This window comes from Triturus cristatus, chromosome 5_2 (assembly GCF_964204655.1).
Source record: "Triturus cristatus chromosome 5_2, aTriCri1.1, whole genome shotgun sequence".
NCBI classification, from domain to species: domain Eukaryota; kingdom Metazoa; phylum Chordata; class Amphibia; order Caudata; family Salamandridae; genus Triturus; species Triturus cristatus.
The window spans coordinates 52,941,539-52,959,125 of record NC_140588.1 but is presented as its reverse complement, the minus strand read 5'-3'; positions in this window follow the sequence as shown (position 1 = coordinate 52,959,125).

The following is a 17,587-nucleotide window of genomic DNA, read 5'->3' as shown; positions in this document are numbered from 1 at the left end:
AGGAGATGGTGTGCACTTCAATGATGAAGGGAACAGAGTCTTCCTCTTGAACCTTAGACTCTGCATCGGTACTTACTTGTAGGTACCACTAAAAAATCACTTCATAAACACAACGGCTCTTTTTAGAGCCCCCTAATATCTAAACTCTTAAATCTGCATTTCATTTCTTTTATTTTATTTTTTTTCTACCGTACGCGTACGTTGAGCTTACCGTACGCGTACCCCGCGATTTTTTTTAAAATCAATAAATGTTTTCTTTGTACTTTTCTGTCCTTCTTTGTCCCCCTTACAAATGTTAGGGGGTCTGTAACTCTCTCCCTTGCCCCCCTTTCAAGATATCACTCTTTTTTTTCTGAGTGAAACACACGAAATGGCGGCCGCCGCTTCCTGGTTTCGACCGATTCGAATGTTTACTAAGATCTAACAGCCAATCAGAATCGCGCTCGCGCACGCCACCGTACGCGTACGGTAAGCGCACCGTAAGCGCACCGTAAGCTGGCTCAGATATATATATTGATTTAAAGGCTATTTTCTCAGAATCTACTGAACAGATTTACACCAAACCTACAAAAGGCACTTCCTTGACCTGAGGACTACCTCTCTGCCAAATTTCAAGTAATTCTGTTCAGCCGTTCGGGCTGTAGCTGTGTCTAAAGGTCCTATGGAAAAATGCATGGGAAAAACGTGTTTTGGGACCCCCCTTTTATCTCAGCCCCCGCTTGACGAATCCCCCCGAGACTTTCAGGGTAGGAGCGTAGCGCCCCACCTATTTTGAAAAATTCGCAAGGATTCGTCAACCGGCGCCAAAGTTATTCAAAATAGAATGTTGCGGATTTCCTATGGAAACGTGGTCCTAACTATAACTACCTACTGGCGACCGCCAGTAGATAATATATCTATATCTATATCAATATATATATATATATATATATCTATATCTATATCTATATCTATATATATATATATATATATATATATATATATATTCACTGAAAAAAACATAGGTTTCACACATGTTATAGTTAGCTGGACATTTCACTGGTACAGGGTGAGTGATTAGACTAGAGCCAAGGAAATGAGCCTTGGTGACGTTGAATGTGTTTGCGTTACACACTGCTATCTGAAACACCACACAGAGCTGAGTAGTATTCATGGGAGTGTAGGTGAAGCTGCTGCATGTGTGTAAAGAGTGTGTTTCTGGAGACTGTGTATTGTCAGGTGCAAGAAAGATCTGCATGGAGACTTGCACAACTGCATGAAGACTGCAGACGTGTGTAAGAGTACATGTGTGGTAAGGGTTAATTGGAGCTTTGAACATGTAGGAACAACCTCACCCATTACAAGATTGGAAGCAAAATCTACCCTGTTGATTTCAAATGTGTTAGCATTTGCCTCTCATTTGTGAGATAGTGATTTCTGCTGAGTGCTAACCATCACAGTTGAAGAAAACAAGCTGGCCCTTTCCAGAAAGTGCAAGTTTTACAGAACAATAGCAACGCAAATTAAATCTCTGACAACAATTCCTGTGTGCACACAGACTCATGGTGTGATTCTAGGCACAAAACAGTATTCCTCAGTGATACCAGTACACCTTAACTTATACTGAAGACATACTCCATAATATCTTACAAGTTCAAGACAGTTAAATATCTCCTTAAACACAAAATGTAAAACACAACTTTAAAAGAAGAATCACAATTCTATTATTTATATCAAAACTCACCACATACATCCCCTTTCAAACTCACCTTTAAAATTAGTTAGTTGAGAAAGAAATGTGGCACTCAAACAGCAGATTATCAGAGCCAGAATCTCAGAGGTGTACACCTCTCTCCTCTCACCAGAACCAGTAAATGGCAATGTTTCCCTCTCTTTTTTCACACATATACATGTTAATGTCAAATCACAGTCCTTCCAACATTTTTTCAAATGAAATAACACATTTCTATTGGTTGCAAATTTCAACCCTTTTCCAAATCATCCCTTCCCCCAACATGACTTCTGCCTGCTACCATAGCAACAGGTCATGGAACACTGGTGTGAGCAGAGAGGTCATAAGTTCAGCACACAATGTTTCTAATCCAAAGAGCAAGAGTGCTTGACTTTTCAAACCTAACAGCAAATCCAAAGTAATGTTCAGTGGGAACACATTTTTCTGAACTAATCCAAAACATGCTTTTAAAAATGTAAACATACAGCCTAGTTTTAACTGTAAAATTGTTTGAATCAGCCAATGAGTTCTTTTAAAAAAAAAAAGTATGTATGCCTCCATTTTTCAACTGTCTTTCTTTTCATATTGCCATTCTACTGAAAGACACCTCCTGAGTGCATCCAGTTCTCCTTGGAAGATGTTCACAGTGTGGATTGTAGGTCATAGCTATGTCTTCTGGAGTGAAAAATTTGCAGAAAAAAGAGGTATTGTGAAAGACCTTGCTTTGCCAAATGTAGACATTAAATGGATTGGTCAGAGAGGGTTAAAGTGGCATCAATTAATGCCTTTGGTGAAATCCTTTCTACATCTCCCACAGCCTAACCTTATTATTGTGCACTGTGGTGGAAATGACCTAGGCACTTTAACTGGGGTAGGTCTGGAAATGCTTGTAAAGGACACCTTTTTGCAATTGATGTCACTTTTTCCACAAACTGCCTTTGTATATTCTAATATATGCCAAAGGAAAAAGTGGAACTGGTCCAACCAACATTGTCCACAGATTGACACAGCAAGAAAGCACGTCAATAAGTCTATTTCTGCTTTCCTCAGAGACTATGGTATGGGTTCTATATACCACAACAACTTGCGTTACAACATGCAAGACATTTATAGAGGAGACTGTGTACATTTCAATGATGAAGGGAACAGAGTCTTCCTCTTGAACTTTAGACTCTGCATCGGTACTTACTTGTAGGTACCGAAAAACACTCAAACACAAGGGCTCTTTTTAGAGCCACCTAATATCTAAACACTTTAACTTGATTTTTTTTTCTATTTTTTTTAAGGTTTTTTTTCTTGTGCACGCAGAGTGCGCGCACCCCGCGATGTTTTTAAGAAAAATTAAAATCTTTTTTTTGGCCCTTCGTGGTCCTACTGTGACCCCCTGACAATGACTAGGGGGTCAAGAACTTCCTACTCTGCCCCCTATTCACGTTCTCCACCTTTCCTTTTCAGTGCGACAGACAAAATGGCGGCCGACACTTCCTGATTTCGACCGATTCGAATGTTTACTGACATCTAACAACCAATCAGAATTACGCTCGCGCACGGCAGGGTGCGCGCACAGGGCTTGCACTGTGCGCGCACGCTGCGAGCGTATAGATATTGATATGCTTTTAAATGCTATTTTCTCAGGAAATACTGAACAGATTTACACCAGACCTGCAAAATGCACTTCCTTGACCTTATGGCTACCTCTCTGGCAAATTTCAACTAATTCTGTTCAGCCGTTTGGGCTGTAGCTGCGACTAAAGGTCCTATGGAAAAATACATGGGGAAAACGCATTTTGGGACCCCCCCTTTTTCTCGGCCCCCGCTTGACGAATCACCCCCAGACTTTCAGGGTAGGAGCTGAACGGAGCGCCCCATTTGTTTTGAAAATTTCGCGAGGATTCGTCAACCGGCGCCAAAGTTATTCAAAATAGAATTTTGAGATTTACTATGGAAACTCGGTCCTAACTATAACTATCTACTGGCGACCGCCAGTAGATAATATATATGTATGCAAAGAAGAGAGGTTACCCCAGACAAAGTGCGCTCTCAGCAGATTTATTTCTAGAAGGAAAAGAAAAACCTCAATGAATCACATAACCAGCAGTCCAGTGCTGACGCGTTTCGAACCTCATGCCCTTTGGCAGAGGCATCCTGCATGAAAATGGCAACAGCACTACAAAATATATCCCCTCTTTTATATCAATCATTTTCGGGTGAGTAAACCGCGTGTGCCGAGGATTCTGGGATCTGTAGTTCCAAAGACTGCCCATGTGGGCTGCCCTTGCCACACAATCCAAAGTTATTGTCTCTGCTGATGGCATCCAACAAAGTTACTTTCCTCCAAATCTGCTGTTCCACTCAAAAGGCTGCCCAGATAAGCACGCCGTGGACTGCATTGCTACCTGCGGTGGCGCACTTCACAACCGGACCGGCTGTATAAATGCAAAAAAGAGAGGTTGCCCCCAGACGAAGTGCGCTCTCAGCAGATTTATTTCTAGAAGGAAAAGAAAAACTTAAATGAATCACATAACCAGCAGTCCAGTGCCGACGGGTCTCAGGCCTCACGCCTTTTGTCAGATGAATCCTGCATGAAAACGGCTACATCACTACAAAATATATCCCCTCTTATATATCAATCATTCTCAGGTGAGTAAACGGCTTGTGCAGAGAATTCTAGGATCTGCAGTTCCAAAGACTGCCCATGTGGGCTGCCATTGCCACACATCCAAATTTATTGTCTCTGCTGATGGCAACCAACAAAGTTCCTTTCCTTTACTCAAAATCTGATGTTCCACTCTAAAGGTTGCAAAGATATGCACGCCGTGGACCCGCATTGCTTCCTGCGTTGGCGCCACTTCATGTTGGGCCGGCCGTATAAATGCAAAGAAGAGAGGTTGCCCCCAGATTAAGTGCAGTCTCAGCCGATTTATTTCTGGAAGGAAAAGAAAAACTTCAATGAATCACATAACCAGAAGTCCAGTACCGACGCGTTTCGGGCCTCACGCCCTTTGTCAGAGGCATCCTGCATGAAAATGGCAACATCATTACAAAATATATCCCCTTTTTTATATCAATCATTCTATGGTGAGTAAACGGCTTGTGCCGAGGATTCTGCGATCTATAGTTCCAAAGACTGCCCATTTGGGCTGCCTTTGCCACACAATCCATAGTTATTGTCTCTGCTGATGGCATCCAACAAAGTTCCTTTCCTTTACTAAAAATCTGCTGTTCCACTCAAAAAAAAAAAAAGGAAAAAAGATAGAGGCATTAAATGAGGAAATGAACAAAATGGGCAAATAAGACAAAATTACCAAGCTAAGGGAAGAAATGGTCATTAGACTGCATAAGGAAGAGGATAAAGTCCAGGAACGCAAAGCGTTTAAATTCCACAGAGATCAAGTGGACTATGAGACGGGCGGATTTTTACCTTTTCGAAAAAATATGATGTGATGAAAACAAACAAATATAAGGCAAGAAGTGAACAACCACTCAGGGCATCAGTCAATAAAGAGGGGCCAATTAATACATCTAACTCAGACTTGAGCCCCGCAATTGAGATCGAGGTGGAGAATGAAACAGCCCAGACATCCACAAGCGGAACTCGCCCCAAATTATCACCAGCAGAGGAGCTGGAATTTTTATCAGAAGAACGGAGACTAACACTCCACCCAAGGACTCAAAAGAAAGGAGTAGGACGAGACGAAACCACCGTCGCAGACAGTAGCGAAAGGCAAGAAGAAAAGTCCACCTCCAGCAAGAGACGAGGGAGGGGGTGGTGGAACCGCAAATAACAAAAGATGAAGAAATTGAAAAGACAGTAATTAACTTAACAGATATAGACCTCAATAAAGCGGAAAAACAAAATCTCGCATTGGGGTTATCCTACTGTCCTGAGTCCAACTTTGACTACGCCAACACTCGGATGGACATTTACAAATTTGGCCGGGAATTAAAGACATCACACTTTATTACAACAACAAAAGACAAACATGAAGGCGGTGGAAGTAGCTGCTTCTCAAGATACTGCTACCACTTCTGAACAAACACTCTTGGAAACCCTGATAGCATTACAAGAGGAGACAGGAGACTCTAGTAGTCAATCAAATGACCATGACATGACTCTGGAAACGATGCAAAATCAAGAAAAAAAAGACTCCATTTAAGAACAAATCGATATTTACACCAGTAACGTCAAGGAATGGAATTGATATTTTTAACGAAAATGTCACAAGTGAAATAAAGAAACTGAATGTCAAAACACAAAACATGAAAAGAAAAATCAACAGGAGAAACTTGCATTATCATCAACTAATCTCCAAGTTGCAAAAGAATGACAATATTGTCATTAGAGGTTCGGGCAAAGGGGGCAACGTTGTCCGGTGGGCAAAAGAAAAACTATGTAGAGGAAGCTTTATCACAGCTGAACGACAGAGATTGTTATCGTATCAGAAACGTTCTAGCACTAAGAGGAATATATAATGACTTCTATGGGAAATTAGTAGGCTGGAAGAGTGTGGGTCTTTTAACTACAGACGAGTACAAATTCATTAGAAGAGAAAATCACAGGGTACCAAATATTTACTTTATTTCCAAAATACATAAGAACATTCACACGCCACCTGGAAGACCGATTATATCGGCACAGAATAGCCTCTTGGAAAATGCTTCAATTATGCGGACTTTTTTCCACAAGACCTGGTACAAAAATTGCCCTCTTATATAAGAGATACTAGTGACTTCATTTCAAAATGGAAAGATCTTTGTTGGAAAAAGAACTATTTATTAATGATCCTTGATGTCGTGTCGTTATACACGTGTATCAATCATAAAGATGGGATACGGCCACTAGAATATTATCTATGTTACCAAAAAACTGCCCTGTCCCAACACAGTGTAATGCTAATCAACATGATCAGTTTTTGCTTGCACAATGATGTCTTTATGTTTGATAAAACGTATCATCAGCAGATGCGTGGAGTGGCAATGGGGGCCAGCTTCTCCCCCAGTTATGCCTATTTGTTTATGGGCTGGTGGGAGAAGCTGTTCCTGGGTGCCACTCACGGGCATTACGTGGAAAACAATATCAGGATGCTGTATCGTTTTATTGATGATTTATTTATTGTATGGGATGGGTCAGAGGTGTAGGCGATTCATTTTGTTTCAGCCATTAATGAAAATGACATCAATTTAAAATTGACCTCCACGATCAGAGATAAAAACATAAATTTTTTAGATGTGGAAGTTTATATAGAAAATACCAGGGTTGAAAGTAGAATCTATAGGAAGGAAACAGCCGGAGACTCGGTTCTGCATTCCACAAGCTTCCACCCCAGGCACCTGGTTGAAAGTATCCCCTATGGGGAAATTTTGCGACTCAAACGAGTATGCAGCAACCCAGCAGATTTAGCTTTAGCCCAACAGGAAAGCAAGAAAAGATTGTTATCTCAAGGATACTCCAAAAACACAATAGACTCTGCAATCAATAAATCTCAAAATCAAGACAGATCCCTTTTATTACAAACTAAGGAAATGAGAGAACAGAATGAACAACTACCACCCATGGAAGTCAGGTTAATTTTAACTTATAATGCCCAGCAAAAAGAGATTAAAAAGATCATGCAACGCAACTGGCCAATTGTGCGGAGTGATCCGGTTATAGAGGTTCAATTACCACCGAACTTGGGAGTCACATACAGAAGAGCACCTTCCATGCACAATAATCTAGTGAGCAGTAGCCCTGAAACCAAAGATCAAAGAAAATGGTGGGTATAAAATGGCTTTACTTAATGTAAAAATTGCAAGAATTGCCAATATGGTACCAATAAGAAAACATACAAAATGGCTTTCAGTGAAAAGGAATACAACATCAATAAGCCATTAAATTGCAAAACCGAATATGTTATTTATATTCTGGAATGTTCTTGTAATCTGAAATATGTAGGAAGCATCAAGCTTCCTGCTCACAAAAGAATCTTACAGCTAGGCCTGGGCGAAGCACTACGCTACGCTCGCGTAGTTTGCGAAGTTCGCGCTACTTCGCACTACGTGAACTGCACGTAGCACAGTGCGAACACGCGTAGCGTAGTGCTGCGGTCATTTTTTGCTTGCTCGCGGTCCTCAACGTCAAGTTGGCGACCGCGAGCAAGCAAAATGACATCCTGGCGAGACTTTTTCCTTGTTCGCGATCGCGAGCATGGAAAATAAACCTCCCGGCGAGATTCCCAACGCGAGGAGGTCAGGTTTCTCATTGCGAGGGGTCGCGTATGCTCGCGACCGCTCGCGATGAGAAACTACCAGTTCGCGTTGAGAAAGCTGCAGCTCGAGTAAAAATCTACTCGAGCAGCAGAAAACTACAGCTCGCACTGTGCAAGATGCCATTTTCAATGATTGCACAGTGCCGGTTGCTTGTCCGCACTGTGCAATCATTGAAAACAACATCTTGCACAGTGCGAACATGTTACTACGCAGGTCGCGAAGTGCTACGCGTAGCTCGCGTAGTGCGAACTTCACTTTGCGTAGCTTCGCGAAGCGCTACTTCGCGAACTACGCCCACCCTTACTTACAGCACATTAGAGCCATTAATAATTATGATCAAACGTATCCAGTAGCGAGACATTTCAGGGAAACACATGAAAATAACCTTAAGGACCTCACATACTACCTTGTTGATTGCATTCCCATCAATAGAAGGGGAGCTGACAGAGAGGGACAACTTAGGAAACTGGAGATGAGATACATTTTAAACTTTGATAGTAAGACCCCAGGATGCTTAAACACAACGGAGGATTTATACACTTGTTTATGATGGTATTGAGGATTTGTTCAACTATTTAAGCATATTTAAAGTGCAAAATCTAATATCCGTCAGGCTACTCTTACGATAAAAAAACAGGGGAGAGTAGCCAGCTGGAGGATCAAATCGTTGTACATGGGAAATGTTGTGAAGGTATTAGTCCCTTAATGATGAAAGCCGCTAAACCTACCTCAACCAAAAGAATCGTGTTTTTTTAAACAAATTCCTTTAAAAGGTAAGAGCACCTTATTGTTTTTAGATGAAACACTGTGTTGCCTAAAGTGAGATTGTGTACTTTCACTGGTAGGAGAGAACTAGCACTTTAAAGTAAATGTTATCACTTAGCATGAGTCGACGGAACGGGGGGGGGAGCCCTTAGTAGAACATCCTTGTAGGATACGGTTTACAGAATAATTTGATACAGCGAAACAATGCATTTAAGCATGGATCTAACCACACATAAAGCAAGTGTTTTTTATTTGGGTATGGCCTTTTCAAAAAAACTATTTTAAATAATGAATATTTATGTATTTATTTATGGTATTTAAACTTGTAATATAAGATTTATATGCATTTTTATGGTGTTTTATTCTAAATACTATTTAAATGTCTCATGGACTTTTTACTCATTCACCCGCATATTTATATATGGGTATTAATGGAAAGCTCTTTGTATTTAATATGTAATACATTGTATCCAAACAAGCACTTGCAATGATGGTAGTAAAAAACTGTATTGAAACCTAATCGGAGCTCTACTAGACAGTATGTCTTTCATGTCTATTTCCTACTACCAATCGTTAATGAGCACAAGTCACTTTAAAAGGGGTGTAATAATCTGTTGGCGTCATGTGAACAAGGTCCGGCAGGACCGAAACGCGTAATGGGCGATATCAAATAAAAATTTACTGAAGCACTTACTTTGTGGGTAGCGCCTGCTTTGGCCAACAAGAAGCTGACTGAGGAAGCAGTTACTTGGGATATATATATATATATATATATATATTCACTGAAAAAAACATAGGTTTCAGGCACGTTATAGTTAGAAATTAGCATTTAAAGAACCTTTGATATTCACTGAAAAACCATAGGTTTCAGGGATGTTATAGTTAGTTGGACATTTCACTCATAGAAAACCATAGAAATTCCCCTGTTATAGTTAGTTGAGCTAACTATAACTCGCGCCCCTGCAATGCACTGCTGATGATGTCACATATTACATCATTCATGACATGGTCAGTGACATCACTGATGACATCATCCAGTGAATGTGTATTTCTTTAAAATGTATATGTTTTATATATATATGCCAAGGTGTATTGAAGAATGAATTGGTGTATAAGAGTCAGGATGGATGATTAAGTAGCTGTGTGACTGACTGTATAAGTGAGTGATTCATTGTGTCTTGCTTAATGCATGTGTTAGCGACTGATACAGACATTCACACAGTTTAGGTTGTCAGTTGGTGTATAAGCAGTTCCAAGGTTTGGTTAGCAACTAAATGAGGATCTATATGAGCTATTGATTGCTTGTCTGAGCACCTGTCTGGGTGCCTGAGTGTCTGTGTGGGCGGGTGGGGGGGGTATGTCTCTGTGCATAGATGTGTGAGTGGATAATTCACTAGGTATATGTGTTCAAGTCTGTATCTGTGAAGGTCTGTATGGCTGGGTGAGTGTGTGTATGAGTGTCTTGGTGAGTGAATGGATGCCTCAGTGGTACATGTGTGAGTAACTCCATATGTGAAAGGCAGTATATATGAGTGTTGGACTGTATAAATGACTATATGTGAGAGTGAGTGATTGTGAGAGTGCCTGTATGGATCAGTGTGTTATTGTATTAGAGTGTAAGTATGTGTTAGTATATGTTTAAATAAGTGACGTGGTATGTGTATAACTGTACAGGTGAGTAAATGAAAGTGTGATTGATTATTTCCATTACTGACTAGGTGTGTGAATAACTATGAATGAGAGGCGGTGTGTGAGTGTCTGTATAGATATGTGACTGGATATAATAATGCTGTATTGATGACTGACTGTATGTATGAGTGAGTGTATGGGTGAATGAATGGATGTGTTTGTAGATCTACAAATTAGTGAGTGGATATGTACTAACTGGTATTGGTGTGTTCATGGTTTTGAAAACTATAGTCTGTATTTTAGAGTGGGTGTATCAAGTGTTATATTAGGGTCTGATGAGGTGTATCAGATTTTGACGTGAGTGATGTCATTTTAGATGTCATCAGTGATGTCATCAGAGATGTCACTGACCATGTCATGAATGATGTCATATGTGACGTCATCAGCAGTGCATTGCAGGGGCGCGAGTTATAGTTAGCTCAACTAACTATAACAGGGGAATTTCTATGGTTTTCTATGAGTGAAATGTCCAACTAACTATAAAATGCCTATATATATATATATATATATATATATATATATACACATATATGTTCTCCTACAGGCAGTCGCCAGTAGGTAGTTATAGTTAGACCTTCTTTCTATTGAAAAAGAGTTTTTCTTTTGCCAGTATCTTTAGCGCTGTTCGACGAATCTTCACGAAATTCTCAAAACTAATGGCCCACTCACTTCAGCTGTTGTGTTGACAGATTTGAGGCTATTCATCAAGCGGGGGCCGAGAAAAAAGGGGTCCCAAAACGCTTTTTCTCCATGTTAATTTCCATTGGAAACTTTAGACATGGCTACAGCCCAACTGCTGAACAGAATTACACCAAATTTGGCAAAAATGTAGCTCTTGGTTCAGAAAGCACTTTTTTGTTAAATGGTGTAAATCCATTCTGTAGTTCCTGAGAAATGTAAACATTTCTCAGATATACAAATATGACCGCGGAGGATCCGCGAACCCCCCGATCTCCAGCCTGCGATCTGATCGGCTGTCAACAGTTCCAACCAGGAAGTGTTTGCAGCCATCTTGTGACCCAGTTTTAAACAATTTTGGCAGAATTCACGTTGGATCCGCAAATCTGGCCGAAAAGTTGTAAAAAATGAAGCGCGGGCTCCTGCGCTTCGTTTAAGTAGGCCCCTGGGTGGGCCAGGTGCCAGGGGCAATGATTTAAATACACGCGGAGGCACCCGCAGCCCTTGGGATCGCCACCTCCCCAGGGTTTTGTTCATTTATTGCAGGAGGCCATGCGAGCTCCCCGCAGACCCGCGGAACAGCACCTCCCCGGGGCTACATTAAAAAGTTGCAAGGGTAGAGCTCCGGCCCCCCCACAGAGCCCCAGGGACTGCCATTTCCCTGGGGCTATATTAGAAAAAATTAAGTGTGGGGAGGCTCGATCCCCCCACACAGCCCTGGGGTGCCACCATCTTCAATACTGTTGGTGGGGGGCCTTGTGGCCCCCTCTTGGAGCCGCAAATGGCCCGGGGACCCCCACTGGAGGGCTCCAGCAATGTCCCTGGGTAAACCCCCAGGACATTGCTGTTTGCCATGGGATGGCGGGAGCACTGTTCCCACCATCCCATAGCAAACAAGTGCTCTCACTTGTTCAAAGTGGAGCACTTTACTTTTAAGCCCAAGGTAGCTGCATGTCAGCAGCTCCCTGGGGGTATAAGTCCATGGCGGCTCCCACAGGAGGCGGGAGCTGGCCTGACCGTGGAGGTTTCATGCTCCCTACAGTCCCCAAACAGATGGCCATGCTACGAGGGATGGGGTCCCCGGGGTCAAAAATGGGCTGCACGGTCCCCCTCCCTTAAAAGAATAAATAAAGAAAAAGAAATGTCCTGCCCTGGGGGATAGGGTCTCTACGGCTGAAAATGACCCAGGAGGGTGGCCCCTGGCCCCCCTCCCTTACAAACGAATGTAGAAAATGGCCATGCCCCAGGGATGGGGTCTCCGGGGACAAAATTTACTTCCTTTTTTGGGTCAATTTCATTTTTAAAAATGGGTCAGGCCCCGGGGGATGGTGTCTCTTGGGCCCAAGCAATTAAGAAGGGGGGGGCACAGAGCCCCCCTTCCTAAAAGAAAACCTGAAGCCGGCAACTCACTGGAGGCCCCACCCCCCTCAATGCACTTCTCTGCAAACGCGCCTCATGGTGTGCTCTTGGTTGGGGGATGAAGTCTCCTTCAATGTTGAGTGTCCTTAGGGGCCAACTAGCCCATATGTTACCTTCAGTAAGCCCCACACAGTGGGATTGCTGAGAGGTGGTCGGAGGCCATGCTCCTTTTTACACCACTTTAGAAACGCCTCTTGGTGCACTGCTGGTGGGGCAATGACGCCGCTTTGTGTTCTGAGGACTTCAGGACTAAAGCGGACTTCGTCCCCTAAGCAGCAGTGCGCCAGGAGGCGTGTTTGCAGGGTGGTGTAAAAAGGTGGTGGCATGGCCGCTGACCACCTCTCACCAATCCAGCTGTGTGAGGCTAACTGGAGGTAATAGGAGGGCTAGTTGGTCCCTGGGACCCTCAAGAGGCAAGGGGACTTCCTCCCCCAACCAAGAGTGTGCGAGGAGGAGATGCACAACATGATGTACTACACAATATTAAACATTTTCAAGCACCAGTGCTCTAGCAAGCCTATATCAGAACTTTCAGCGGAAGTGTCCTTCAGAATGTTACATTAGGTTCATAAAGAAAGTTTCATTCACAGGAGATGCTCTCTGATGAGAATAGCCAATTGCGTCACAGTGCCCTTTGCTCCAGGAAGACTATGGGGTGAGAAGACACGCTGGGGGACATTGATTGTGAGCGGTAATGAACAGGAGCAAGATAAACAGATCATCAAAACAGCATCCACTTTGAATAAAGTGGTTTATCTGCAGAAAAGTGGGATTACTAAACACACAGTTCTAAACCACTAAATAAGTTTGTTTCATGTGCAACATTAGTAATTCATTGGTTAAGACTATATTCATCATAAAAATTATTAGTATTCAAAATTCATTTGTCACTGAAAATTGCACACACATAGAGCAAGCTTTGACACAGTAAGATCTGATTTTTTTTTTATTAACTGACCATGCCCACGCCAGTATTGGTTAACGTGAATCAACAACTGTTAGTACCTATCACAAAAAATGAAATCAAGGAGCTGATCTCACAATCAACAAGTGAGAAAGCCCCAGAAGAGGATGGGTTGATTGCTGAATTTTATAAATTATTCATGGGAGAACAAGCAAACCCTTTAACAACACGTTTAAATATAATACTACAGGGTGGGCAAATACCTACACCCTTTGATGACAGAACTAGGAAAAATGCCTCTGGATGGTCTTGTCATCCAATTATTTTAGTTAACACCAATTGCTAAATAGTGGGCATGTTAATCACTACTCGACTTTTGCAGGTAACTCCACAACTAATCCATATAGACCCAAATAGATTTTTGCCAGGTAGGCAGCTCGCCTTTTAACACTTATTAGTTCACTGAAGGTTTTTCCCATAAAGGCTTTTGACTTAGTTAGTTGGGAATTTCTGTTTAGATTTTTTTGTCAAATCTGGTATTTCTTCCTGACTGACCAGGTTGATTTAAGGCTTAGGTGTTTGGAAGATTCGATGCAATTTAAGACTTTAGCTACAAACCATAATTTTTAGAAGCAAAACTTTGCTTCAGTGATGGGAGAATCTGCCATTATATCTAATAGGCCAGATTTCATTGGTTAACATTTCTATAATTCCCATTTTCTTTTATAACTTTTCCTTGTTATCTGTTCAGTGCCACCTTTATAAAAATAGATGATTCTGAGATTACTGGGCAAATGAACAACTGCCCATCAAGACACAAATTATAAGGTTATCAGAAGAAAAAGGTGGTCTACCATTGCTGTACATGTTTGCTTATTATTTAGCAGCATTTTTCCTTTAATTGTGCCAGTGGACCTTCAGCAGCTGTGCATATGCTGGCAGCCCTGCAGAATATATCAAACGCAGGTAACATAGATAGAGGTAATAGGTGGTCAGTTTTTACAATAGGTGTCATGATTGCAGGAGATGGTATAACAAATTTTATTCTAAGAATACACAAAACTATAATCCCATCATTTGGTATAACTTAATAGTTATGGCTGACATTCTAGACAGAAGCTACCACAAAAGAGAGTTTGTCTAACTAGATAGGGCTAAACTAACTAGATAGGGCTAAAAATGGACTATGTAAATTGGAAGAATGTGGTTATATTTACCTTTTCTTTAGTTATATGCTCCAACGGCTGCAAAATTATAATTTTAAACAGACGTGTGTTAAATTATACACCTATGAGGTTGAATAAAATATGCCTAAATATTCCATCATATTGTCTGAGATGCCCAAATAGCAACCATAGCAACTAGCTGCATATGTTTTCGGAATGCTCTGCCCTCTTGTTTTTTTTAAGGCAAGTGCTTCATTTTTTGAATTTGCATTAGGTTTTTTATTGACTTTGTATTGGCCCCAACTCCCAAAATGTAACTATTGGGGTTAATGGCAGGGTATACATTTGGCTGGCAATAGTAAGAGCTTCATTTGTGCTGCCTACCAAGTTTTTTAATCATGTAGTACTGCAGTATGGAAATAATTTAAAGCACCAGCTTTTCAAGAGGGGTATACCAAAATTCAGAAAGTCTCACTATGTGAATACTGGTAACATCAGAGGATGAATACAACAGATCAATTTCATAAAGTATAGTGGCTGATATTTACATTTTGACCTGAACAGTCAAGTTATATCTACACTTTATTTTGTATGAAACATTTAGAATGTATTAATACTTGGGGGCGTGGCTAGCGCCCGGTGAAGATGGCGGCGTCTCCGTGACCCGCTTCACGTCAGAGGAGTAACCGGGAGGTTTTCGTGCTGAAACTTGAAACAAAACTTCCCCAAACTAAAAGAATAGCCGTCGGAACCTCTAAGGATGACGAGGATTTAAGTTGTATGCGGAAGCACTTGATTCTCGCTGAATAGGCTTCATTATTCTTCCTGTGACAGAGATGACGCCCGCCATTTTGCATTTCCTATCGGAGCGGAGAGGAAAATAACAGCCCTTATTTAACTTGTCTCACGCTTGTTTTCTGTTTTTGGACACAGCGTTATCTTTTTATTATTCATGAAGCACAGACTTTTGGTCAACACTACAGAAGTAATGAATATTTCTGTATTCTAAGGTTATCCTTTTAGAGCGGTGATGAAAATAATACTGCAGAAATAAACCAGCTCGCGCCTTTCCTCAGACATGGCACATTTTTACTCAGCGTTTGCTTGATACAGGCTCAATGTGAACACTACAGACTTATTGAGTAGCGCAGTTGTATTTTTCTCTCCTTGAGGCATTTCTGACTGACTCTGCAAACCGCTACGCATTTACCTACTGCGTAGCCCACAATTATATCATCATCTCCTATGTTTTGAGGTATATTTCTTCTTGCACATGTATCAAATGTGAGACTATATTAAATAATCACTTCCTCCATTATTTACTGAGGAGCATTATCCTTCTACATCTGCTCAACATATTGTAAAGAGGCATTTTTCCTCAGGTTTTTTTTCTGCTCTTTTTCCCTAAACTTATGTGTTTTCTGTGACTTTTATGGCTTCTCTTTTTGAACTATAATATTATATATGGACTGACTCTCAACCCAACGAATTGTCTTACGTTACCAATTGATAGGCTCAACACTCTTAATAAGGCTAATACTGCCAAAACAGAGCTATCTTCTTGAAATCTCATGTAACATTTTAAGCATATCCGTTTTAGAGGTGTATGGGCAGACTGAAGAAAACACAACTGGGACTGGGTTATACTAGTCGCACTTTCATTGTTCGATCAAAACTATGCACTCCTCCCATCCAAATGGATGAATCTGTGACCTCATCTCCCAAATTGATTTCCTCATCCTTGACAGCCTCCACAAGTGTTTCTTCTGCAACTAATAAAGCAACATCCAAAAGGCTGAAAAAAGATCATCCTTCCCCGCCAAAACAAACATCTTCTGTATCTATGGATCTGCTCTTTACGTCCTTTTTTTGAAGAAACAAATTCTAAACTACAACTCTTGACAGAAAGCTGGTCAAGAATGGAAGAACAAATCTCCAACGTAGAACATAATATGGAAGCTATAGGCCCATCCATAGCCAAAGTTGAAAACCTCCATTCACAGATCACTTCCTTACAGAAGCAAGTTGAAAACCTTGAAAATAGAAATAATCTTCGTATTTATGGTCTACCAGAGGGCCCTGAAGGTGCAGACCCTATCACTTTCTTCAAGTCATTCTTGCCAACAGTCTTGCACTTGTCTGAGGATACTCCTCTCAATATTCAACGTGCGTACCAATTAGGTCCTCAACATTTATCGTCCTCTAGTATGAGGAAACCAAGAGGAATTATATTATACTTCCTGGAATACACGGATCGCCTCAAGGTGTTATCAGCAGCTAGGTCCATCAAGCGTATCTCCTCTTCAGTATCCCAGCTCTACTTCTCTCAAGACTATGCGAAACCTACAGCAGACAGGTGTAAAGAGTTCTTAGCATTGAGACCCGCCCTGCGATCAATTGGAGCTAGGTTTGGCTTATTTAATCCATGTCTCTTCAAAGTCACTTTTAATAATAATAATACTGTTATATACGAAGATCCTGTGAAGCTACGAAGTTTTCTCAATGCACACTGCCCGGAAAAAATGGATGTCTCCACCGCACGCTTCAAATGACTAACTTAGACTCATTGTCTGATCTTTTCCCTTTTCTTGATTCTACATGTTTATCATAAGACTTCAGTTTATACATTAGTATACTATACTCGTTCACTTCTCTTGCCGTATCTTAACCCTTTTTCTTTTTTCAGATTACGTCTCTCTAGCTTCTATTTTTGGATTTTAAGGATTGTTTTTATGAAGTAATGCTTTTTGATGACCATTAACATATCTTTTCTCCTGGAATCTCGTTACCCAACCTTGCGGTGTCTGGACGTGTCATCCTTCCATGTGGCCTCCTCCCCCTTTATTTACATGTTTTGGATTTTATGTAGGTATTATCTTTCATTTTATTGAATCTCATTCTATGCTCTCCCTCCTATGAAACTCTTCTGTCTTCTTCCCCTAAATACATCTTCCATCTTATTTTCTTGTATTATCTCTTCTTTCCTTTCTCCCTTTATTCTTTCAC